Source organism: Heptranchias perlo, chromosome 7 (genome assembly GCF_035084215.1).
Source record: "Heptranchias perlo isolate sHepPer1 chromosome 7, sHepPer1.hap1, whole genome shotgun sequence".
NCBI classification, from domain to species: Eukaryota; Metazoa; Chordata; class Chondrichthyes; order Hexanchiformes; family Hexanchidae; genus Heptranchias; species Heptranchias perlo.
In genome coordinates, this window is record NC_090331.1 from 81,458,348 (window position 1) to 81,484,887 (window position 26,540).

At 47.4% G+C, this 26,540-nt stretch overlaps 1 protein-coding gene across 3 annotated transcripts in view; it reads left to right on the plus strand.

The window, feature by feature from the left end:
* The first annotated feature begins 639 nt into the window (after positions 1-639).
* The window catches only part of raph1a (Ras association (RalGDS/AF-6) and pleckstrin homology domains 1a), a 249,705-nt gene continuing 223,804 nt past the window's right edge, over positions 640-26,540 (plus strand). For all 3 annotated transcript variants that reach the window (XM_067987976.1, XM_067987977.1, XM_067987978.1), the window contains exon 1: positions 640-833. The gene's annotated coding sequence lies outside the window, so the exon portion shown is untranslated. The remainder of the gene's footprint in view (positions 834-26,540) is intronic.

The window sequence follows — 26,540 nt, forward strand, 5'->3', positions numbered from 1 at the left end:
TTTGCCCCAACATTGGCAGCTGTGCCTTCCTCTCCCCCCTCCACCTTTTTTTTGTTGGCTTGTCTATTTTTTTTAAGTACGCCTCTGCGAAGTATCTTGCGACATTTTTTTTACATGCAACTGCAATGCAAGGTGTTTATTTGTTGCTGAAGTAAATGGTGACTTGCTGAGGTAAGGTTTCACAGGCCAAGGCAACCCTAAAGTAATAGCCAACCTTCAAGTCAGCCTGAATAGTGAATATCTGCAGGAATATTACCTTTTGCAGATTATCAAAGCTGGACTCAAGCCAGTGTCCACATGTTTGCAGGGATCGCTTGACAGTGATTCGCAATGGCTGATTTCCCCCCTCTACTAGCAGAGGGGTGCTGATGACAATTGCAAGACCCCTGTTGTAAGGAACAAATTCAGCACAGACTGCGGATTGAACCCGGGAACTTCTGGTCTGGTTCAGTTATCGTCAAAATCTGCAGTAAGGGAGCAACGGAGCGACATCACACAGTGAATGAAAGATGGACATGAGCTGTGGGTCCCGTCAGTTGCTCCTGCTGTTGCCGCTTTAAGAGACGGGAGGGGGCGTGGCTGGGGCGTGGTGTGCGTGTGGGTGGTGGGTGGTGGGGGGCGGGGACGGGGACCGGAAGTGGCTCCGCCGGCGCCGCCACACAATAAGCCGCAACGGCTGGAGCGCGGCGCGCGGTGAGGAATCAGGAGCTCGAGCGCAGCGGAAGCGCCCGGACTCGATTTAACGGACAGAACGGGACCGGCTCATCCACCCGCCCGTTAACCGGCACCGCGGGGGAGGGGCCACACCGACCGACCGACCGCGATCAGACGCGGTGAGTGCGGGGCAGGGACCGACGAGGGGCGGCGGCGGCGACGGTGATGCGGCGCGGCCTGTGGGACGTAAGGGGGAGTGTAGTCACCCACCCGGCTCAATGAGGGACCGTCTCCCCGTACACCGGCCCTACACCTCCCCCGGGCTCAATGAGGGACCGTCTCCCCGTACACCGGCCCTACACCCCCCCCCCCCTCCCCCGGGGTCATTGAGGGACCGTCTCCCCGTACACCGGCCCTACACCCCCCCCCCTCCCCCGGGGTCATTGAGGGACCGTCTCCCCGTACACCGGCCCTACACCCCCCCCCCCTCCCCCGGGGTCATTGAGGGACCGTCTCCCCGTACACCGGCCCTACACCCCCCCTCCCCCGGGCTCATTGAGGGACCGTCTCCCCGTACACCGGCCCTACACCCCCCCTCCCCCGGGCTCATTGAGGGACCGTCTCCCCGTACACCGGCCCTACACCCCCCCTCCCCCGGGCTCATTGAGGGACCGTCTCCCCGTACACCGGCCCTACACCCCCCCTCCCCCGGGCTCATTGAGGGACGGTCTCCCCGTACACCGGGGCCATTGAGGGCCAGTCTCCCCGTACACCGGGGCCATTGAGGGCCAGTCTCCCCGTACACCGGGCTCATTGAGGGACCGTCTCCCCGTACACCGGCCCTACACCCCCCCTCCCCCGGGCTCATTGAGGGACCGTCTCCCCGTACACCGGCCCTACACCCCCCCTCCCCCGGGCTCATTGAGGGACCGTCTCCCCGTACACCGGCCCTACACCCCCCCCCCCTCCCCCGGGCTCATTGAGGGACCGTCTCCCCGTACACCGGCCCTACACCCCCCCTCCCCCGGGCTCATTGAGGGACGGTCTCCCCGTACACCGGCCCTACACCCCCCCCCCCCCTCCCCCGGGGTCATTGAGGGACCGTCTCCCCGTACACCGGCCCTACACCCCCCCCCCTCCCCGGGGTCATTGAGGGACCGTCTCCCCGTACACCGGCCCTACACCCCCCCCCCCCCCTCCCCCGGGGTCATTGAGGGCCAGTCTCCCCGTACACCGGCCCTAAACCCCCTCCCTCCCCCGGGGTCATTGAGGGCCAGTCTCCCCGTACACCGGGGTCATTGAGGGCCAGTCTCCCCGTACACCGGGGTCATTGAGGGCCAGTCTCCCCGTACACCGGGGTCATTGAGGGCCAGTCTCCCCGTACACCGGGGCCATTGAGGGCCAGTCTCCCCGTACACCGGGGCCATTGAGGGCCAGTCTCCCCGTACACCGGGGCCATTGAGGGCCAGTCTCCCCGTACACCGGGGTCATTGAGGGCCAGTCTCCCCGTACACCGGGGCCATTGAGGGCCAGTCTCCCCGTACACCGGGGCCATTGAGGGCCAGTCTCCCCGTACACCGGGGCCATTGAGGGCCAGTCTCCCCGTACACCGGGGCCATTGAGGGCCAGTCTCCCCGTACACCGGGGCCATTGAGGGCCAGTCTCCCCGTACACCGGGGCCATTGAGGGCCAGTCTCCCCGTACACCGGGGCCATTGAGGGCCAGTCTCCCCGTACACCGGGGCCATTGAGGGCCAGTCTCCCCGTACACCGGGGCCATTGAGGGCCAGTCTCCCCGTACACCGGGGCCATTGAGGGCCAGTCTCCCCGTACACCGGGGCCATTGAGGGCCAGTCTCCCCGTACACCGGGGCCATTGAGGGCCAGTCTCCCCGTACACCGGGGCCATTGAGGGCCAGTCTCCCCGTACACCGGGGCCATTGAGGGCCAGTCTCCCCGTACACCGGGGCCATTGAGGGCCAGTCTCCCCGTACACCGGGGCCATTGAGGGCCAGTCTCCCCGTACACCGGGGCCATTGAGGGCCAGTCTCCCCGTACACCGGGGCCATTGAGGGCCAGTCTCCCCGTACACCGGGGCCATTGAGGGCCAGTCTCCCCGTACACCGGGGCCATTGAGGGCCAGTCTCCCCGTACACCGGGGCCATTGAGGGCCAGTCTCCCCGTACACCGGGGCCATTGAGGGCCAGTCTCCCCGTACACCGGGGCCATTGAGGGCCAGTCTCCCCGTACACCGGGGCCATTGAGGGCCAGTCTCCCCGTACACCGGGGCCATTGAGGGCCAGTCTCCCCGTACACCGGGGCCATTGAGGGCCAGTCTCCCCGTACACCGGGGCCATTGAGGGCCAGTCTCCCCGTACACCGGGGCCATTGAGGGCCAGTCTCCCCGTACACCGGGGCCATTGAGGGCCAGTCTCCCCGTACACCGGGGCCATTGAGGGCCAGTCTCCCCGTACACCGGGGCCATTGAGGGCCAGTCTCCCCGTACACCGGGGCCATTGAGGGCCAGTCTCCCCGTACACCGGGGCCATTGAGGGCCAGTCTCCCCGTACACCGGGGCCATTGAGGGCCAGTCTCCCCGTACACCGGGGCCATTGAGGGCCAGTCTCCCCGTACACCGGGGCCATTGAGGGCCAGTCTCCCCGTACACCGGGGCCATTGAGGGCCAGTCTCCCCGTACACCGGGGCCATTGAGGGCCAGTCTCCCCGTACACCGGGGCCATTGAGGGCCAGTCTCCCCGTACACCGGGGCCATTGAGGGCCAGTCTCCCCGTACACCGGGGCCTAAACCCCCCCCCCCTTCCCTGGGGTCATTGTGGGATAGTCTCCCTGTACATTGGCTACAAACCACACCACCACAACCCCCCCCAAACTTTGGGGTCACTGAGGAACAGTCTCCCCATACACCGGCCCTAAACCCCTCCCCTGGGGTCACTGAGGGATAGTCTCCCCATCCCATACACCGGCCCTAAACCCCTCCCCTGGGGTCACTGAGGGATAGTCTCCCCATCCCATACATCGGCCCTAAACCCCCCTCCCCGGGGGTCACTGAGGGACAATCTCCCTGTACACTGGCCCCAACCCCCCCCCCACCTTTCCAGGCTCCTTAAATCCATGATAACCTCTTGAACAATAGTGAACGCTGTTGTGATTGTTGGAAGTTACTCAGTGTGGTGGGAAATGGGTTGGGCGTGGGACGTGGATCTTGTCCGGTGCTGGAAGTGACGGGTGTTGGGTAGTAATGTGCAAGACACAAATCTGACTGTGACAGTCTCAAACATCTGCAGCACATCAAAAAAAATGTGATTCAAATTCACATCTGGGCCAAGGGGGCCTTGCTAGGAACAAAAAACGCTGTCTGTGTTAACTGTCAGGCAGACGCTCAACTCTGACAACTTCAGATCCAACTGTTAGGGCTTTGTTTCCCTATTAGTTTGGCAGTGCAAATGATCTCTGTAGTGATGTTTGTGCACTTATGTTCTTAATGTTCAAAATACTGGATCTTTGCTTTATCCATATGTCCTGTGTTCTTCATGTACTGAACTTTGCTTTTCATACATTTGATAGACCGCCTGTAGTTTTACTCTGGGAAATGGGTTTAATACTCTACACAAATTTGGATGCAATTTTTTTTTCTTTAAAATAAAATTGCTCCTTGCTAATTTTCTCCCCACCTCACTTGAAGTTGTGGACTTGTACTAGGGCACAGTTCCTTGGGTGCTAGTCCCCTTCTAGTGCTTCACCCATGTCGGTTTTCTTCATGTGAACCTAATCATGGTGTTGGTAGGTTATTGGGACAGGGAGGGGGGTGATCACATTCTGTCCTCACCTGACACCCACAAGTACTTTCTAGCAGAGGTCATTTGATATTAATCAGGAATAAGATTCTGGGCTGATTTTCCCCCCTCTCTTTCCCCTAGTCCTATGTATTATCATGACTGTTCCCCAGGTATTTTCCGTTTATATAATTTTTAAACCTTTTGGGAAAGGGTAAACCAATGAATTCTCTCTGCTTCTTGTGAAAATATGATATTTAAGGATGTCTTAATGTTTATGTACAGGAATAGAAGTTGGTCGGATGGGGATTTGTATTGGTTTGAGAGTTTCCACCTGGTTATATCCGGTGTGCCACTAGTTTTTATAATTTATTCCCTGTGGTTGTTCCTCTTTGCTCCTTTTGGTATAGATGTACGTGGTTTGCGGTCTAGAGATAAGTTTCCCTTACTTTTAACTTCAGCTAGCCGCAATCTGTGATTTGTGCTGTGAGTTAAAGTAAAAAATAACAAACAGCCAGTGAGTAGCAGTTAGTTTTTTGTGCGTTTGAGAAAGTGTTTTGATCTATTTTGAAGAAGGGCAAGTTTCTTCCAGACCAAGACTGGGCAGAGCCTGACCGCAGTCTACAAATTGCATGTACCCATTTTGTTTTCTTAACTTGCCCTCCAACTTTTCCCCCTCCTCCTGCTGAAAGTGCTGACTGGTGCTGGAGTATGCTGCAGGTATTGGTTGTTCACTAGGGCTTTGCCTGAGTGGCCATTTGTCATGTGTGAGGCTGGATGATGAGCGTCAGTGGGATATTTTGGGGGGGCATCGCGGTCAAACGTGATCCTGTTCTTGCCCAATGTGCACAGAAAGACACTTGCTGGAAAATATGCCAAAACAATGATCAAGAGGCTCATCATCAAAGTTGAAGCCCTTGAGGGACTTCAGTTACCTGCATAGACTGGAGAAGGTGGGGTTGTTCTCAGAGCAGAGAAGGTTGAGAGGAGATTTGATAGAGGCATTCAATCATGAAGGGTGTGAATAGTGTAGATAGAGAGAAACTGTTCCCATTTGCGGAGTGGTCAAGAACTAGAGGACATAGATTTAAGGTGATTGGCAAAAGAACCAAAGGTGACATGAGAAAAAACGTTTTTTAAAAAAGTGAGTGGTTGTGGTCTGGAATGCACTGCCTGAGGGGATGGTGGAGGCAGATTCAGTTGTGGCTTTCAAAAGGGAATTGGATAAGTGCTTGAAGGGAAAAGATTTGCAAGGCTATGGGGATAGGGCGGGGGATTGGGACTAGCTGGATTGCTCTTGCAGAGAGCCGGCACGGACTTGACTGGCCGAATGGCCTCCTTCCATGCTGTAACCATTTTATGATTCTGTGATTCTAGGAGCAGGAATCATGGCTGATTTTTCCCCCCCTCTTCTTAGTCCAGTGGTACTGAGGCCAATTGCTGAACCTGCACTACTGCCCTGACTGACATCAGCTAATGCAGTCCAGACCAGGGATCAAAATTGGGGCTTTGCTGGTCTGTATTGCTCACTGTTTGCTGTTCAAGTGTGTTCTTGGTACCAGAATGGTTTTGTGAGCAAAACCAGTACTAAAAATGTAGAGTAGCTAATCAGAATCCTTCCAGAAGCTAAACCAGTGGAGCTACTTGGTTCAGGAGCAGTATGGTTGGAGCCATAAGAACATAAGAAATAGGAGCAGGAGTAGGCCATACGGCTCCTCGACCCTGCTCCGCCATTCAATTAGATCATGGCTGATCTTCGACCTCATCTCCACTTTCCTGCCCGATCTCCATCTCCCTTGATTCCCCTGGAGTCCAAAAATCTATCCATCTCAGCCTTGAATATATTCAATGACTCAGCATCCACAGCCCTCTGGGGTAGAGCCCATTATTTCTGTGCAGCATATCCCAAGAAGGCTAAATGTTGTACAGTGTGTAGTGGAGCTAGCCCTGACTTTGCAAATAGATTTGCCTGGAAGCATAGTATAACTGGGTGATGCAGAGCGCCAGGTTTGAGACTGGTGCCAAAGGAGCTCGATGCTTTCTGAAGTTTATAATGCTAATTTGCACAATGCTAATTAATTTATCCTAGTTTGGTTGTGACACAAGGAACTATATTGCTTTTATATTAATTCTCCTCAAACACAATTTGAAGTGAGGTTTGTGGAACTGGTAGTAGTTGAGCTCTTGCAATGTGCTATTTCCAAAGTATCAATCATCAAGGGGAGGGGGAATGGAGGGAGAGAGGGAGGGTGACAGATAATTCCAAGATGCACAAGGGGTGTCATTACATTACATCTCGGAATGGAATGAGGAGGTTTGAGAAAAGACAACAGGAAACTGCACGTGAAGGGTAAATAGCACGTTTTTCTAAAAGGTTGGGGCTGATTTATTGACTTTGAGCAGGGTGGCTGGTGATGTGTATGAGTAGACAGACTAATGAGCATTTCCTGCTGGTTTCTGGTGATAAAACTGTATTTTTAATATTTCATTAGCAGTTCCCCTTTAAGAATCAGTAGTAGATCAGCAAAGGAGATATATTTACTGGCCACTCCCCTGCAGCATAAAGGTGCAGTGTTTTGAAATAGTGCTGAGAGGTTGCTTAGCACTGTCTGAGATTTTAGCACAGTATAACAGTGAGTGAAATTTTCAGACTGTGTCTAGTTAAGCTGAGCAAAAAAAATCAGTAATTACAGATTTTGACTTTACAAACTTGGGTTGTTTGGAGAGAACATTTTCAGCCGTTTATCTTAAATTACTGTCTCGCCAGCCATTGAAACAATCTATCATTATTTATCCATCGTAATCTTGGACACCTGTATCAGGTCACCCCTTAACATTTGTAGCTGTAGTGGTGGGGAGGACACTAACCCCAAGTTTTTTTTTGTAACTCTGACCTGATATCATCCTGCTGAATATATTCTTTACCTTTCCGACTGTTTTTATTTCCTCCTAATAATAGGGGACCCAAGTTGCACACCCCACTGCAGCCAGTGCTCCAAATACTGTTGGTTATAGATCTGTTGGTGGTGCAAACAATTTAAGGTGATAAATTTAGAATATCGTACTAGAAGTACATTGCACGTGTGTTTTTATTCTGTAGTATATTGATGATGATACTCTATAAGAGGCTCCTACAGTGCTGGACTGGTTTCAGAAAAGCAGCATCAGACTAGCATCCCAGTGCTGCTCTTTATATTTCCGTCCAGCTCATTTCTCCATCAGATGCTGGTCAGAAGCACTGCTGATGAAAATCTGTTTGCAGTTGACAAGATCCATGAAAAAATTAGTCTCTGCCGGAACAAAGTATGTTGGACAGTTTATATTTCTTAGTGCAGTCCGTGCCACGAGAGCCAAGCATTTGCTATTAGTTACAGTTTTATCATGTGAAAGTGCCTTAAATAAGCCTGGTATAGTAGGTCTTTGCCTGATTACGTTCCTGTGACATGCCTTAGGGCGCTTTACTACGTTAAAGGTGACTTATAAATGCACGTTGATATAGTAGCGGCACTATCTGTTCCATTTCTCTCTGCTGAGCCACTGCAGTGTTAGCACAAGAGATGTTTTGCAGATGGGTTGATGGCAAAAGATATGATAAAACTTTGAAAATGTCTCAAATTACACCTGGAGTCTCTTTATATTTGCTTGAGAGAAAGATGAAAAACTGCCTTTAAACACTGAACTGGAACATCTCTGTTCTTTTCCTCTCTAAGCCTTAAATACCCTGTCCTACACCTGGTTAGACCGCACCTGGAGTACTGTGAGCAGTTCTGGGCACCGCACCTTCGGAAGGACATATTGGCCTTGGAGGGAGTGCAGCGTAGGTTTACTAGAATGATACCCGGACTTCAAGGGTTAAGTTACGAGGAGAGATTACACAAATTGGGGTTGTATTCTCTCGAGTTTAGAAGGTTAAGGGGTGATCTGATCGAAGTTTATAAGATATTAAGGGGAACGGATAGGGTGGATAGAGAGAAACTATTTCTGCTGGTTGGGGATTCTAGGAGTAGGGGGCACAGTCTAAAAATTACAGCCAGACCTTTCAGGAGTGAGATTAGAAAACATTTCCACACAAATGGTGGTAGAAGTTTGGAACTCTCTTCCGCAAACGTCAATTGATACTAGCTCAATTGCTAAATTTAAATGTGAGATAGATAGCTTTTTGGCAACCAAAGGTATTAAGGGATATGGGCCAAAGGCAGGTATATGGAGTTAGATCACAGATCAGCCATGATCTTATCAAATGGCGGAGCAGGCACAAGGGGCTGAATGGCCTACTCCTGTTCCTATGTTCCTATTTGTTCTTCCCTGCATCCTCAATGTTGAAATTGAGAATTATTGCATTGTTTCCTACTTCTTTCCCTGGACCTCAAGTTTGGAACCTTATTTTTCCATTCCTTCTACGAGATTTTAAAATTGAATCTGGGTGTCTCTTAACTTTTACTTCTTAGTTTGCTTCTTATCTCTCCTATTCTTTCCAGCCATTTTTCCTACATTTGATTCTTAGCCCTTCAGCTTAGTTTTTAAGTCGCCCGGAACAGAATTCTAAATTTGGGCACCGTGGAACCGAAACCATTTGGTGCAGGCCTGTACTAAAGTCATATTTTATATGGATCTGTTTCTTAAGCCTCACTGTCCAATATAATTACAGTACAGCAGGTTCAATAAGTCCAAGCAACCAAAATAATTTAGCTTAAAACGAAAGTAATTCTGAGAGCTGGGTGCTTGTTGCGTGTACTTGGGCCAATAGCTCCACGGGTCCTTCTGAGATGTCTTTGCATTAGGGGTTACTTTCTATCTGGTTTTGGGAGAGTGCTATCTGTGACTTCCACTCTCCTGTTCTATATTTACAAACTGCTTCTACACCCAAAATCCCCATGCTGCTGTTGACCCTGCTGTTAGCATTTTATATTAGTGAGTGCAGATAGTGGATTTAGTGTCAGGTTCCCTGTAGTAAAGCAAGAGTAATTTTTGAGAGCTATATTTTGGTATTTCTGTGTTGAGGTGTTCAGTATTGTAATGTATCTGCCCACCAGTGAACCTTTCTGGTACCCCACCCAATTGCTTGCAGTAGGGTGAGATTGAGTACTTTTATTGTGCATTATAACGTGAGCCTGCTAACTGCAGTACCTGTCCCAGCAGGCAGTCACTCGTTTCTACTGACTAGAACCTAGTGCAATTTCCCAGTGTGTGGATCTCCTCTTTCAGAAATTAAAATTAAAATGTTTGGCCCGGAGCCTCTACACTCTTTAAACATTTCTAATTCAACTCCAGGTAAGTTTTTAAAAAGTGTCCCTGGACCTAAACACTTTTCAAAACAGTTTTGATACTGCGCAGGAGTTGAAATCCACGTGTGAAACTACCTCCTCACTGCTAGACTCTGGAGTTTGGTCAGTCTTCAAGTCTGGAGTTATACTACAACTCTATTTGTTTCCACTTCACAGCAACTAAAGTTGCAGTATAACTGCATCCTTAGTGTAACTAATAGTGTTAAATACTGAGTTATGATCACTTATGGGTAATATTTATACTACAACTTATGAAACTTTTTCTCTTCCCTCCTCCTGAAGGCTTAAAGGAGTCGACGGAGGTTGAGAGAAAAGCGAATTCCAGAGTGTTGGGCCTGGGGGGCTGACAAGGCCGCCAATACTGGAGTGAGGGAAGTGGGGCATGCATAAGAGGCCAGATTTGGAGGAATGGAAAGTTTGGGGAGGGGTTTAAGGCTGTTGTAGGTTATGGGGATAGGGAGGGGTGAGGCCACGAATGGATGTGAACATGAAGCTGAGAATGCCTCTCATCTGGACTGCTGGGGTATGGTTCCATGGCAACCCAAGTGGCATTTTTCATCTACGAGCCTAGACAATGAGCATTGGCAGGCTATTCAACTGTGGAGGACACCATAGTTGAGCCTGATACTGCCGTATCTTGCTTAGTGCTACATAGCAGTTAATTTATAAAAATAAAATATAATGAGGATAGTGAAGACTGTGCTACATATTCTGAGAAGTAATTGTTTTCCATCCTGAAAATCCACATGGTAGGAAATTGAGTTTAGCAACTAAATTTTAGTATTTTGTCACAGATGATTTCATATTTTTTTCATGAACTTTTTTCTGATTCATCAAGTATAACCTGCTTGAAGTACACCCATCATCCCTTCTTCCTACTCCCGCTTCCCCACTGTTCTCTCCCCTCCTTGCCTGATTCATGTTGGGCTAGGATGCCATGGGTGCTGCTAGCTCTCTAGTACCTTGCTAAAAAGCCTATTATTCATGTGTGCAGAATCATGTAATTTGAATTGCTTTGCTTTATATTTAATTAAAGAGCAGATGGTTCTGTTAAATCAAAAGATTCAATATCATTGATTGGGCCTATTTATTGATTGCATCGATTCAGGCAGATTTGTGTAAAGCTGTGATTGGGTTTGAATTTTGTCAAATTCTACACTTGCATAGTATTCGTATTTTGTGCATTGTCCATTTGTATACAATAAATTTCTGAAAATCACTAATTGACTAGAACTAAGTACAGTACTTAAAAGTTGTAGTAGGTTTTAGTTGAGCAATTCATTTAGAATCCTGTTACACACTCAGACCACAGACTCCATTTGTACCTCTGCTTGAAGCGTTAGTTATAATGCCGATACGCCAATGCTGAGTGTGGTACGAAGAAATAAAACCATCTGAATTTGTCTCTTCAGAAACCAGGGCTTTCATTTTCTGGCTGAAGAAGTTCTAAGAAAGGATAATTGACTCAATGTGGACTTTTCTTCTACTTATGGTCTAGTTTTTGCTAATTTTTACTTCAATAGTTTTTTTTATTCGTTCATGGGATGTGGGCGTCGCTGGCGAGGCCGGCATTTATTGCCCATCCCCAATTGCCCTTGAGAAGGTGATGGTGAGCCGCCTTCTTGAACCGCTGCAGTCCGTCTGGTGAAGGTTCTCCCACAATGCTGTCAGGAAGGGAGTTCCAGGATTTTGACCCAGCGACGATGAAGGAACGGCGATATATTTCCAAGTTGGGATGGTGTGTGACTTGGAGGAGAATGTGCAGGTGGTGTTGTTCCCATGTGCCTGCTGCTCTTGTCCTTCTAGGTGGTAGAGGTCGTGGGTTTGGGAGGTGCTGTCGAAGAAGCCTTGGGGAGTTGCTGCAGTGCATCCTGTGGATGGTACACACTGCAGCCCCTGTGCGCCGGTGGTGAAGGGAGTGAATGTTTAGGGTGGTGGATGGGGTGCCAATCAAGCAGGCTGCTTTGTCCTGGATGATGTCGATCTTCTTGAGTGTTGTTGGAGCTGCACTCATCCAGGCAAGTGGAGAGTATTCCATCACACTCCTGACTTGTGCCTTGTAGATGGTGGAAAGGGAATTAGGAGGTGAGTCACTCGCCGCAGAATACCTAGCCTCTGACCTGTTCTTGTAGCCACGGTATTTATATGGCTGGTCCAGTTAAGTTTCTGGTCAATGGTGACCCTCAGGATGTTGATGGTGGGGGATTCAGCGATGGTAATGCCGTTGAATATCATGGGGAGGCGGTTAGACTCTCTTGTTGGAGATGGTCATTGTCTGGCGCGAATGTTACTTGCCACTTATGAGCCCAAGCCTGGATGTTGTCCAGGTCTTGCTGCATGCGGGCTCGGACTGCTTCATTATTTGAGGGGTTGCGAATGGAACTGAACACTGTGCAATCTTCAGCGAACATCCCCATTTCTGACCTTTATGATGGAGGGAAGGTCATTGATGAAGCAGCTGAAGATGGTTGGGCCTAGGACACTGCCCTGAGGAGCTCCTGCAGCAATGTCCTGGTGCTGAGATGATTGGCCTCCAACAACCACTACCATCTTTCTTTGTGCTAGGTATGACTGCAGCCACTGGAGAGTTGTCCCCCTGATTCCCATTGACTTCAATTTTACTAGGGCTCCTTGGTGCCACACTAGGTCAAATGCTGCCTTGATGTCAAGGGCAGTCACTCTCACCTCACCTCTGGAATTCAGCTCTTTTGTCCATGTTTGGACCAAGGCTGTAATGAAGTCTGGAGCCGAGTGGTCCTGGCGGAACCTAAACTGAGCATCGGTGAGCAGGTTATTGGTGAGTAAGTGCCGCTTGATAGCACTGTCGACGACACCTTCCATCACTTTGCTGATGATTGAGAGTAGACTGATGGGGCGGTAATTGGCCGGATTGGATTTGTCCTGCTTTTTGTGGACAGGACATACCTGGGCAATTTTCCACATTGTCGGGTAGATGCCAGTGTTGCAGCTGTACTGGAACAGTTTGGCTGGAGGCGCAGCTAGTTCTGGAGCACAAGGCTTCAGCACTACAGCCGGGATGTTGTCGGGTCCCATAGCCTTTGCTGTATCCAGTACACTCAGCCGTTTCTTGATATCACGTGGAGTGAATTGAATTGGTTGAAGACTGGCTTCTGTGATGGTGGGGATATCGGGAGGAGGCCGAGATGGATCATCCACTCGGCACTTCTGGCTGAAGCTGGTTGCAAACGCTTCAGTCTTGTCTTTTGCACTCGTGCTGGACTCTGCCATCATTCAGTAAAAACTAGGGGTTGGCAGTATTTGAGGAGAATATTGTAGTGCTGCAGAGAAAGAATGTCCTGCAGGGGTCAAGGACAGAATCTATTTGGTTAGAGTTACGAAACAATAGAAGTGCCATTACACTACTGGGTGTATTCTATAGGCCACCAACTAGTGGGAAAGATATATGGAGCAAATTTGCAGGCAAATTAGAGGGGTGCAAAAGCCATAAAGTACTGATAACTGAGGACTTCAACTATCCTAGTATAGACTGGGATAGTAATATAAGGGGCAAAGAGGGGGAGGAATTTTTGAAGTCTGTTCAGGAGAACTTTCTTGACCAGTACGTTTCTGGCCCAATGAGGAAGGAGGCATTTCTGGATTTGGTTTTAGGGAATGAGGTGGGCCAAGTGGAGCAAGTGTCAGTGGGGAAACATTTAGGGAACAGCGATCATAGTATCATAAGGTTTAGCATAGCTATGGAAAAGGACGTGGACCACTCCTAAAGTAAAAATATTAAATTGGAGGAGGGTCAATTTCAGTGGGATGAGAACAGATCTGGCTCGTGTAAATTGGAATCAAAAGATTGGCAGGAAAAACTGTAATTGAACAATGGGTGGCCTTTTAAGGAGGAGATTGTTCGGGTGCAGTCTAGGTACAGTCCCACAAGGGAGAAAGGTAGGGCAACTAAAGCCAGAGCTCCATGGATGACAAAAGAGAGAGAGTGTAAGATGAAGCAGATAAAAGGGGCAAATGTCAGATGTTAGGTTAAAAACACAAGTGAGAACCAGGCTGAATATAGAAAGTTCAGAGCGGAAGTGAGAAAGGAAATAAGAGGGGCAAAGAGAGAGTATGAGAATAGACTGGCGGCCAACATAAAAGGGAATCCAAAAGTCTTCTATCGGCACGTAAATAGTAAACTGGTAATAAGAGGAGGGGTGAGGCCAATTAGGAACCAAAAAGGAGATCTAATCATAGAGGCAGAGGGCATGGCCAAGGTATAAATGAATACTTTGCACCTGTCCTAACCAAGGAAGAAGATGCTGCCAGAGTCTTAGTAAAGGAAGATGTAGTTGAGATACTGGATGGGCTAAAAATTGATAAAGAGGAGGTACTTGAAATGTTAGCTGTACTTCAAGTAGATAATTGTAAACAATTTTACAACACCAAGTTATAGTCCAGCAATTTTATTTTGGTAAAATTGCTGGACTATAAAATTGCTGGACTATAACTTGGTGTTGTAAAATTGTTTACAATTGTCAACCCCAGTCCATCACCGGCATCTCCACTTCAAGTAGATAAGTTACGGGTGGGATGCATCCTAGGTTGCTGAGGGAAGTAAGGGTGGAAATTGCGGAGATATTGGCCATAATCTCCTAAACTTCCTTAGATACGGGAATGGTGCCAGAGGACTGGAGAATTGCGAATGTTACACCCTTGTTCAAAAAAGGGTGTAAAGATAAACCCAGCAACTTCAGGCCAGTCAGTTTAACCTCGGTGGTGGGAAAACTTTTAGAAACGATAATCCAGGACAGAATTAGCAGTCATTTGGACAAGTGTGGATTGATTAGGGAAAGCCAGCACGGATTTGTTAAAGGCAAATCATGTTTAACTAACTTGATAGCTTTTTGACAAGGTAACAGAGAGGGTTGATGAGGGCAATGCAGTTGTTGTGCTGTATATGGACTTTCAAAAGGCGCTTGATAAAGTGCCGCATAACAGGCTTGTCATCAAGATTGAAGCCCATGGAATAAAAGGGGCAGTAGCAACATGGATACCGAATTGGCTAAGTAACAGGAAACAGAGTGTAGTAGTGAATGTTTGTTTTTCGGACTGGAGGGAGGTGTACCATGGCATTCCCCAGGGGCCGTTACTAGGACCACTGCTTTTCTTGATATATATTGATGACTTAGACTTGGGTGTGCAGGGCACAATTTCCAAATTTGCAGATGACACAAAACTTGGAAGGGTAGTGAACAGTGAGGAAAGTAGTGATAGACTTCAAGAGGATATAGACAGGCTGGTGACATGGGCGGATATGTGGCAGATGAAATTTAATACAGAAAAATGTGAGGTGATACATTTCGGTAGGAAGAATGAGGAGAGGCAATATAAACTAAAGGGCACAATTCTAAAAGGGGTACAGGAACAGAGAGATCTGGGTGTATATGTACACAAATCGTTGAAGGTGGTAGGGCAGGTTGAGAAAGCTGTTAAAAAAAGCATACGGAATCCTGGGCTTCATAAATGGAGTACAAAAGCAAGGAAGTCATGATGAACCTTTATAAAACGTTCGGCCACAACTGGAGTATTGTGTCCAGTTCTGGGCACCGCACTTTAGGAAAGATGTGAAGGCCTTCGAGAGGGCGCAGAAGAGATTTACTAGAATGATTCCAGGGATGAGGGACTTTAGTTATGTGGATGGACTAGAGGAGCTGGGGTTACTCTCCTTGGAACAGAGGTTGAGAAGAAATTTGATAGATGTTCAAAATTATGAAGGTTCGAGACAGAGTCGATAGAAAGAAACTGTTCCCATTGGCGGAAGGGTCAAGAACCAGAGGACGTCAATTTAGGGTGAATGGCAAAAAAACCAAAGGTGATAGGAAAATGTTTTTCACACAGCGAGTGGTTAGGATCTGGAATGCACTGTCAAAGGGGGTGGTGGAGGCAGATTCAATCACTGCTTTCAAAAAGGAACTGGATGAGTACTTGAAAAGAAAAAATTTGCAAGGCTACGGGATAGGACGGAGGAGTTGGACTCGTTGGATTGCTCTTGCACAGACCCGGCAAAGACTCCATGGGCCAAATGGCCTCCTTCCGTGCTGTAACCTTTCTATGATTCTATAATTCTATTTAGTTGTAAGTAAATATATTTGTTTTAGCCTTAAATGCCTTTTGTTTAACATCCATCATTTCGAAGTGTTTAGGGCAGTGTGGCATGAGACTCGAATCCATGTAGCATTTTACTGTAAGGATAATTATTAAACCTTGGTGTGAGCCCCCCTGCGGTTTGGATTACAGAAAAGGTATGAGTGATGAGGTCCATGAATGGGAACTGCTGTTAATCAGTTTAGACAGCGAGATTGGCAGGTTAATCATCTGGGGTGCATCGTAGTTGAATCCATTCCTGTTTTTATTAGATGTCCATTTATGTTTTCTAGGAGGCATCACTGGATAGTGGTGAGGAGTGTGAAACATGGCTGAGTTTTCTTTTAACCTTAACTCCAAAGGTGTTGAGGCGAGTTGTAGTGCCTCTACTGCTTCCCTGGCTGAAGTCATCGAATGCAGCTTGCACCAAAGGTCCAGCCACCTGCCTTCCTCGTCTTTGTGGCTCAGTTACCAGCTGAGTCATTGAGAGTGTTCCCGTCACTTAGCGTCTACCTTGCTGCCTGGGTGATCTGTTCTACTTGAATATTATAATTTACACAGTAGAATAATTGGTTTGAGCTACTGAAAATCAGAGATAGTTTGGGTCAATCCTAATCATAGAAGTTTACAACATGGAAACAGGCCCTTCGGCCCAACATGTCCATGTCGCCCAGTTTATACCACTAAGCTAGTCCCAATTGCCTACACTTGGCCCATATCCCTCCATACCCATCTTACCCATGTAACTGTCCAAATGCTTTTTAAAAGACAAAATTGTACCTGCCTCTACTACTGCCTCTGGCAGCTCGTTCCAGACACTCACCACCCTTTGAGTGAAAAAATTGCCCCTCTGGACCCTTTTGTATCTCTCCCCTCTCACCTTAAATCTATGTCCCCTCGTTATAGACTCCCCTACCTTTGGGAAAAGATTTTGACTATCTACCTTATCTATGCCCCTCATTATTTTATAGACTTCTATAAGATCACCCCTTAACCTCCTACTCTCCAGGGAAAAAAGTCTCAGTCTATCCAACCTCTCCCTATAAGTCAAACCATCAAGTCCCGGTAGCATCCTAGTAAATCTTTTCTGCACTCTTTCTAGTTTAATAATATCCTTTCTATAATAGGGTGACCAGAACTGTACACAGTATTCCAAGTGTGGCCTTACTAATGTCTTGTACAACTTCAACAAGACATCCCAACTCCTGTATTCAATGTTCTGACCAATGAAACCAAGCATGCCAAATGCCTTCTTCACCACCCTATCCACCTGTGACTCCACTTTCAAGGAGCTATGAACCTGTACTCCTAGATCTCTTTGTTCTATAACTCTCCCCAACGCCCTACCATTAACGGAGTAGGTCCTGGCCCGATTCGATCTACCAAAATGCATCACCTCACATTTATCTAAATTAAACTCCATCTGCCATTCGTCGGCCCACTGGCCCAATTTATCAAGATCCCGTTGCAATCCTAGATAACCTTCTTCACTGTCCACAATGCCACCAATCTTGGTGTCATCTGCAAACTTACTAACCATTCCTCCTAAATTCTCATCCAAATCATTAATATAAATAACAAATAACAGCGGACCCAGCACCGATTCCTGAGGCACACCGCTGGTCACAGGCCTCCAGTCTGAAAAACAACTCTCTACAACCACCCTCTGTCTTCTGTCGTCAAGCCAATTTTGTATCCAATTGGCTACCTCACCTTGGATCCCGTGAGATTTAACCTTATGTAACAACCTACCATGCGGTACCTTGTCAAAGGCTTTGCTAAAGTCCATGTAGACCACGTCCACTGCACAGCCCTCATTTATCTTCTTGGTTACCCCTTCAAAAAACTCAATCAAATTCGTGAGACATGATTTTCCTCTCACAAAACCATGATGACTGTTCCTAATCAGTCCCTGCCTCTCCAAATGCCTGTAGATCCTGTCTCTCAGAATACCCTCTAACAACTTACCCACTACAGATGTCAGGCTCACCGGTCTGTAGTTCCCAGGCTTTGCCCTGCCGCCCTTCTTGAACAAAGGCACAACATTTGCTACCCTCCAATCTTCAGGCACCTCACCTGTAGCTGTCGATGATTCAAATATCTCTACCAGGGGACCCGCAATTTCCTCCCTAACCTCCCATAACGTCCTGGGATACATTTCATCAGGTCCCGGAGATTTATCTACCTCGATGCGCGTTAAGATTTCCAGCACCTCCCTCTCTGTAATATGTACACTCCTCAAGACATCACTATTTATTTCCCCAAGTTCCCTAACATCCATGCCTTTCTCAACCGTAAATACCGATGTGAAATATTCATTCAGGATCTCACCCATCTCTTGTGGTTCCGCACATAGATGACCTTGTTGATCCTTAAGAGGCCCTACTCTCTCCCTAGTTACTCTTTTGCCCTTTATGTACTTGTAGAAGCTCTTTGGATTCTCCTTTGCCTTATCTGCCAAAGCAATCTCATGTCCCCTTTTTGCCCTCCTGAAGCACCAAGTTTGAAGATTTGTGCACTGTTTTTAGTCCTGATCCTTAATTGTATTTGAGTCCCATTGGTTATTTGTTGCATGGTTGAATTGGTTGTCTGTCACAGAATTTGGATGTTGAAATACATATAGGCTTCAGCAAAAGATGGCAAACTATCACTTACCCTTTATTAATACTTGCATTTATACACCACCTTTCATCTCAAAAACTGAGAACTTCATGCAGTGAATTATTTTTATGGAGCACATTGACTGCTTTATAGCAGTGATTCTGCCAAGCAACATGTCTCAAACATTTAAGGGATGTTTTTATGTGGTATTGGTTGAGGGAGGAATGTTGGCCAGAACTCTTGCAGAACTTCTGTTCTTCAAATAGTGCTGTGGAGCTTTAATGTCTACTTTAGCTTGCAGCCTGGAACTTGATTTACATCTTATCTGAAGGATGGTGTAGTTGTCCCCCCCCGTATTGCACTAGAGTCTCAGATTAGTTTTATGTGCACAAACCCTGGTGTGGGGCCCACAACCAGTCTGATCCAGAGTTGAATCTACCACCAAAGTCAACCTGACACTTCGAGAAGTCCCTGTGATCAGCATTCTTGTTAGTAAATTTTAACATTCTCATCCTCGTGTTCAAATCCCTTCATGGTCTCACTCCTCCCTCTTTCTGTAACCTCCTCCAGTCCTACAACCCTCTGAGATCTCTGTGCTCCTCCAGTTCTGGCCTCTTGTGCATCCCTGACTTTAATCACTCCACCATTGGTGGCCATGCCTTCAGCTGCCTCGGCCTGAAGCTCTGGAATTCCCTTCCTAAACCTCTCTGCCTCTTCACCTCTCTTTCCTCCTTTAAGATCCTTAAAACATAGTTCTTTGACCAAGCTTTTGGTCACCTGTCCTAAAACCTACTTATGTGGCTCGGTGTCAAATTTTATTTGATTATGCTCCTGTGAAGCATCTTGGGACATATTACGATATTAAAGGTGCTATACAAATGCAAGTTGTAGTCCACATTTTGTATGTGTCTGTGAAGGGGTTATTATTTCAGTGGGTGTGGAAAGGTCTTGAGTGAGTCCAAACCAAACTGCTTTTATTGCTGTTTTTTCTATAAGAGCCCATGGCTTCAAATTATGTTTAAATCTGAAGTTTAACTTTAAGGAGCACGTCAGGAGAGTTTGAAGAGTTGTTGTGAATAACTCTAATTGTGCAGTATTCTCAAGCCGATTACTGACTGAGATTTTGTGCAATGCTGCATGTTTGAGTGCAGTATTTATTCTTGTTATCTTAATCTTCAAGGCAGGGCCTGAAGTTACATTATCAGCAAAAAAGCCGTGTTCTTGTTTTTACCTTTGGCCGTTTCTCTATTTCTTAACTCTCTTTTTGGTCAGCTGTTTAGTCACCTTGTGGCTAAATACCCCATTCCAATGTTGTACAAAGCCGCATAAACCAGGAAGGATCTTGGTTTGATTCTCAATCTTTGTTGGGTGAGCTAATCTCAGTTCAGGACATTGATTGGGGAGGGTTGCTAACATTGCCCTCAATGCTATGGGGTTGAGAGGGGGCAAAACCATCCAGGGTTCTTGAAGTTGAATTGAAACTGTGACCTTGTGGTCTGTACGCTTAGTATTGCCATACTATAGACCAACTCACTAGGCTAGCAGGGGAGCTGTTCATTCTAAAAGGAATCCAACATTGGCAAGGATATCCCATCATGTCTTGTGGTTGCAAATGGGTCCTTGACTTTTCTCTCCAGTTCACAAGCAGCATCTTATAAAGCTATGGCGATTCAATGGAAGTTGGCATTGTCAATTTCACTAATTGCAGTGTAAGTTTAAGTGTAAGTGTCAATTCAGCTGAAGCTGCGCATCCGCTACCCTGATAATGGAGTGAGTGCTGTGGTGTTTCGGCTGCAGAAAAAAATCTCCGAACAAGCAGGCGACCAGCCACTGGTGTATTCCAGAAGGAAAAGAGGCCAAGGACAAGTAACTGTTTTGCAATCATAATTAAGTTTTAGGAAAGTCCACTCACAGTCTCTGCCTTGCTGAGCAAAGACAAACAAATGCACTTTTTTTTTATTCGTTCATGGGATGTGGGTGTCGCTGGCGAGGCCGGCATTTATTGCCCATCCCTAATTGCCCTTGAGAAGGTGGTGGTGAGCCGCCGCCTTGAACTGCTGCAGTCCGTGCGGTGACGGTTTTCCCATAGTGCTGTTAGGAAGGGAGTTCCAGGATTTTGACCCAGCGACGATGAAGGAACGGCGATATATTTCCAAGTCGGGATGGTGTGTGACTTGGAGGGGAACGTGCAGGTGGTGTTGTTCCCATGTGCCTGCTGCTCATGTCCTTCTAGGTGGTAGAGGTCGCAGGTTTGGGAGGTGCTGTCGAAGAAGCCTTGGCGAGTTGCTGCAGTGCATTCTGTGGATGGTACACACTGCAGCCACTGTGCGCCAGTGGTGGAGGGAGTGAATGTTTAGAGTGGTGGATGGGGTGCCAATCAATCGGGCTGCTTTATCTTGGATGGTGTCGAGCTTCTTGAGTGTTGGAGCTGCACTCATCCAAGCAAGTGGAGAGTATTCCATCACACTCCTGACTTGTGCCTTGTAGATGGTGGAAAGGCTTTGGGGAGTCAGGAGGTGAGTCACTCGCCACAGAATACCCAGCCTCTGACCTGCTCTCGTAGTCACAGTATTTATATGGCTGGTCCAGTTAAGTTTCTGGTCAATGGTGACCCCCAGGATGTTGATGGTGGGGGATTCAGCGATGGTAATGCCGTTGAATGTCAAGGGGAGGTGGTCATTGCCTGGCACTTATCTGGCGCGAATGTTACTTGCCACTTATGAGCCCAAGCCTGGATGTTGTCCAGGTCTTGCTGCATGCGGGCTCGGACTGCTTCATTATTTGAGGGGTTGCGAATGGAACTGAACACTGTGCAATCTTCAGCGAACACCCTCATGATGGAGGGAAGGTCATTGATGAAGCAGCTGAAGATGGTTGGGCCGAGGACACTGCCCTGAGGAACTCCTGCAGCAATGTCCTGGGGCTGAGATGATTGACCTCCACCAACCACTACCATCTTCCTTTGTGCTAGGTATGACTCCAATCACTGGAGAGTTTTCCCCCTGATTCCCATTTACTTCAATTTTACTAGGGCTCCTTGGTGCCACACTCGGTCAAATGCTGCCTTGATGTCAAGGGCAGTCACTCTCACCTCACCTCTGGAATTCAGCTCTTTTGTCCATGTTTGGACCAAGACTGTAATGAGGTCTGGATCCGAGTGGTCCTGGCGGAACCCAAACTGAGCATCGGTGAGCAGGTTATTGGTGAGTAAGTGCCGCTTGATAGCACTGTCGACAACACCTTCCATCGCTTTGCTGATGATTAAGAGTAGACTGATGGGGCGGTAATTGGCCGGATTGGATTTGTCCTGCTTTTTGTGGACAGGACATACCTGGGCAATTTTCCACATTGTCGGGTAGATGCCAGTGTTGTAGCTGTACTGGAACCGCTTGGCTAGAGGCGCAGCTAGTTCTGGAGCACAAGTCTTCAGCACTACAGCTGGGATGTTGTCGGGGCCCATAGCCTTTGCTGTATCCAGTGCACTCGGCCGTTTCTTGATATCATGTGGAGTGAATTGAATTGGCTGAAGACTGGCTTCTTTGATGGTGGGGATATCGGGAGGAGGCAGAGATGGATCATCCACTCGGCACTTCTGGCTGAAGATGGTTGCAAACACTTCAGCCTTGTCTTTTGCACTCGCGTGCTGGACTCCGCCATCATTGAAGATGGGGATGTTTGCAGAGCCTCCTCTCCCATTAGTTGTTTAATTGTCCACCACCATTCACGACTGGATGTGGCAGGACTGCAGAGCTTTGATCTTATCCGTTGGTTGTGAAATCGCTTAGCTCTGTCTATAGCATGTTGCTTCCGCTGATCAGCATGCATGTAGCCCAGAGTTGTAGCTTCACCAGGTTGGCATCTCATTTTTAGGTATGCCTGGTGCTGCTCCTGGCATGCTCTTCTACACTCCTCATTGAACCAGCGTTGATCCCCTTGCTTGTTGGTAATGGTAGTGAGGAATATGCCGGGCCATGAGGTTACAGATTGTGCTGGAATACAATTGATGGCCCACAGTGCCTCATGGATGCCCGGTTTTGAGCTGCTAGATCTGTTCTGAATCTATCCCATTTAGCACGGTGATAGTGCCACACAACACGTTGGATGGTGTTCAGTGCGAAGACGGGACTTCGTCTCCACGAGGACTGTGCGGTGGTCACTCCTACCAATACTTTCGTGGACAGATGCATTTGCGACGGGTACGTTGGTGAGGACGAGGTCAAGTAAGTTTTTTCCCTCGTGTTGGTTTGCTCACCACCTGCCGCAGGCCCAGTCTGACAGCTATGTCCTTCAGGACTTGGCCAGCTCGGTCAGTCGTGGTGCTACCGAGCCACTCTTTGTGATGGACATTGAAGTCCCCCACCCAGAGTACATTTTGTGACCTTGATACCCTCAGTGCTTCCTCCAAGTGGTGTTCAACATGGAGGAGGGCTGATTCATCAGCTGAGGGAGGGCGGTAGGTGGTAATCAGCAGGAGGTTTCCTTGCCCATGTTTGACCTGATGCTATGAGATTTCATGGGGTCCGGAGTCAATGTTGAGGACTCCCAGGGCCACTCCCTCCTGACTGTATATCACTGTACCGCCACCTCTGGTGGGTCTGTCCTGCTGGTGGAACAGGACATACCCAGGGATGGTGATGGAAGAGTCTGGGATTGTTATTCTGCACCTGTATCTATGGTTCTGCGACCAAAGTAAGGTTTTCGATTTTCAGAGTAAACATGAAGTGCTGGCACACGTCCTGCAATCTATAATGAACAAGGCCTTTTCACGTGTGCACCTGGACAGGAAGTGTCAGCCGGTTATTCGGTCTTGGGCAGCATTACAACTGGGCCTGATCTTGTCCTCACCTGGTACCTGCCCATGCACATCCTCCAGCAGGGGGGTGGCAATCAGGGGTACAAACTTTGATCTTTTTCCCTTTCCCTGCAAGCCTGTGGACAGTGAAGCCAGTTGTAGTACCCTGATCCTCTGCATTGCTGATTCAGTAGATACCAGAAGTTGAACATGGACATACCTTGATTTGGCTCAATACCATGCACATGATGCCATTTATCTGACCAGCCATCGAGGCAATCTGAGTTGGTTTGTCTTATTTAACTGTTCTCTCCAATGGCAAGCAGTCTGCTTCTGAGTGCTTTAATACTTGTTTGTGTTTTGATAAGAAAAGAATAAATACCATTTCTTTTTATTTGAAGAACTTGCAAATTGAGAGCCAGCCCTGAAAGGGGCAGCATTTTGTATCCTGAATATTTAATTGGCTGTGATCTTGGATGCCAGCATTCTATTTAAATAGGACATGCTAGTGTCTAATTATGACGTTAATTTTTTTTGTTTCTACCTTGGTGTTTGAATGAAAACTGTCTGTAACCTTTTCATAACCTCACCCTAATGTAAGAACAGGCGTGCCAACAAATGTTTGGACAAGTTGGAGGAGCAGAGTTGTTGCAGCATGTTCTTCGATGCCGCTGGGATGCTGCAAATATGGCAGGGCCTGGGCTGGGCTCATTTCACCTCCAAGCTATCATCAAGGGCATATCCTGCTGCAAAGTGGGATTGGGGTGGGGGAAGAGAGGTCACTGAACCTTTAAACTTAATGAAAAGCAAATTTAAAACCTATTCAAAATCAGAAATGGGGAAGAAACTCAAGTGCTGGAAATCTGAAATAAACACGTTAAATGTTCAATGTACAGCAAGTCAGTCAGCATCTGACATTTTGGGTGTGTTTCTCCATCACCTTACTGATCTTTTGTAACACAACAAACAATTTTCTGTTAAGCAGTTTGCAGGTCATTCAACCCATCTACTCCCTCCCTCTGGTGTATCTGCAGATTCACTCCCTCCCTCTTTTTTTAACCCCCCCCGCACCAAACTTTCTAAAGTGCCTGATTATCTTTCAGTCCTCAGTTCTGATGAAGGATACGCATCTGCCATGTCAAAAACCTGTTTTCTCTTTAACACTATTAACCTATAATTTCTGCACTATATTGAACAAAAGTCAGCCTCTCTAACAAAGATGGTGGTAGAACTAAAAGTTTTTTGTTTTTTTGGGGGGGTGGGGGAGAGAAAGGATGGCAAACCATATACTTCCAGAATTTGAATTCTGGATCTAATTTAGCTCCATTCTAAATGACCTGTTGTTTCCCTCCATTCCCCCCTCCCACCTTAATATTCCATTGCCCACCTACTTTTGCTGGCTGGCAACTTGAAAGTTGAGGCTTCATTGGTGCATGTTCAGGAGGCTTCCTCAAAGCTGAAAATGTCAGAAGGAAAATTAGATTCTGGTAACTTTTAGTTTGTCAGGTTTGGGGTTAGCTGTGATGCCCAGCTCTCTGCACCCCCAGGACAAGTAAGTTGCCAGCGTTCATTATCTAGGCTCATCAATGAAGAGTGGTTACTTTGATGATCTGCTAACTGATTACATACCACCAATCAAACTTGGGACCTTCAGGCCTGTATGACTTAGTGTTGCACTGGACAGCACTGTTGCCAACTGAGATCATCATTTAAGCTGGGGCAGAAGCTTGTTTGACTAGGGCCTGTAATCAAACAGGAGCAAATTAAACCAATCCACTTTTGGCATCCCCCACCTAGCTTATTTCATAAACATGCTACAGAATGCAAAACTGTGCCGTGCTAACCTGGAATGCCCCCCTGGTCTGTGCTGAGTTCGCTGAAATTGAGGCAGGTTGGTCGTAGGAATGTTACAACTAGCCTTCCGTGGCTTGGGCTGTCGAGGAAAAATCAGCCAGAGTTTTTGCTCCTGGAACATTGACTCCTGCTTAAAAAATGTACGGATGCGACTGTTAAATGAGGACAGGATTGGTTTAGCTGTGGTGCAGGCCACAGTAAAATGTCTTGATGCTCTGATCAAGCTCATACGTACATCAAGAATAGCCACCTGGGAGAAGTACAAGAAGTGATCTTGTGATGTTGGAATTATACCTTAGCAAGTGTTGGCATCCTCAGGAGTAGAGATGAAAATAGTGCTGCGTTTTGTTGTGATGAGAGCTCCACATTCAGTGCTAGTGTTGTTTTCCTTCAGCAATGTTCTTTTCAGCTATAGGTTTCATGATCTTCAGTTTAGTCAGGGTGGAATGCAGATACCTTCTGAGAGTAAATTGCCAATAGTGAGGACGCGAGCCAACAAATTTCATCATAAAACCTCGGGGGCATCAATGGAATTCTTCCCCATCCAATTACAGTGCTAATGCAACCAGGAAATTGGATCTCTGGATATAAACTACACCTAAACAATAGTACAGGGCGGTCTCAAATAGCTTAGTCTTGAGTTGGGTTGACAAGAAATTCCTTGGATTATTGTAATCAGTAAAGCTGCAACGCCCTGCAGCATATTTCACGGAAAGCCTTTTTGAATTAATCTATTATAATTTATAGAGAAAAAAAATTAGAGCTGTGTTTCTGGAAGCCAATGCATGAAATTATAAATGTTGGAGGCTCACTGAGCTTGAGTCTGCAGACGGTCACTATCAACATTGCATTGGCATCTGCTATCTACTTTCAGCAACACAATGCACAAACTGGGGATGTTCGCTAAAAATTCCAAATGTGTTATTAGTCACCTCAGTGGTTCTCCGAGGATCCATCCCTGGGTTCTCCTCTTTCTCATCTATATGCTGCCGCTTGGCAACATCATCCACAGACACAAGATGAACTTTCACATATACGCTGATGATGCCCTGCTCGTCACCACTACCACTTCACTTGACCTCTTGGCTGCCTGTGTGTTGTCAGATTGCTTGTACGACTTCAAGTCTAGGGTGAGTCGGAACTTTCTCCACTTGGACATCAGGAAGACCAAAAGCTATTGTCTTCAGCCCCTGTCATAAATCCTGCTCCTTTGCTACTGATTCTATGTCACTATTGGGCTGAAACAGACTGTTCACAGTTTTGGCATCTTGTTTGCCTCTGAGCTGAGCTTTAAACCCCAAATCTAGTCCATCACTAAGACTGCTTACTTTTGTCTACACATCATTGCTTGCCTGCAATCTTAATGCGCTCTTTCTGCCATTGAAATACTTATGCATATCCATCACTTCCAGACTTGACTCCTGTCCTTCCATCCTCCTTAAACTCCAGCTTGTCCA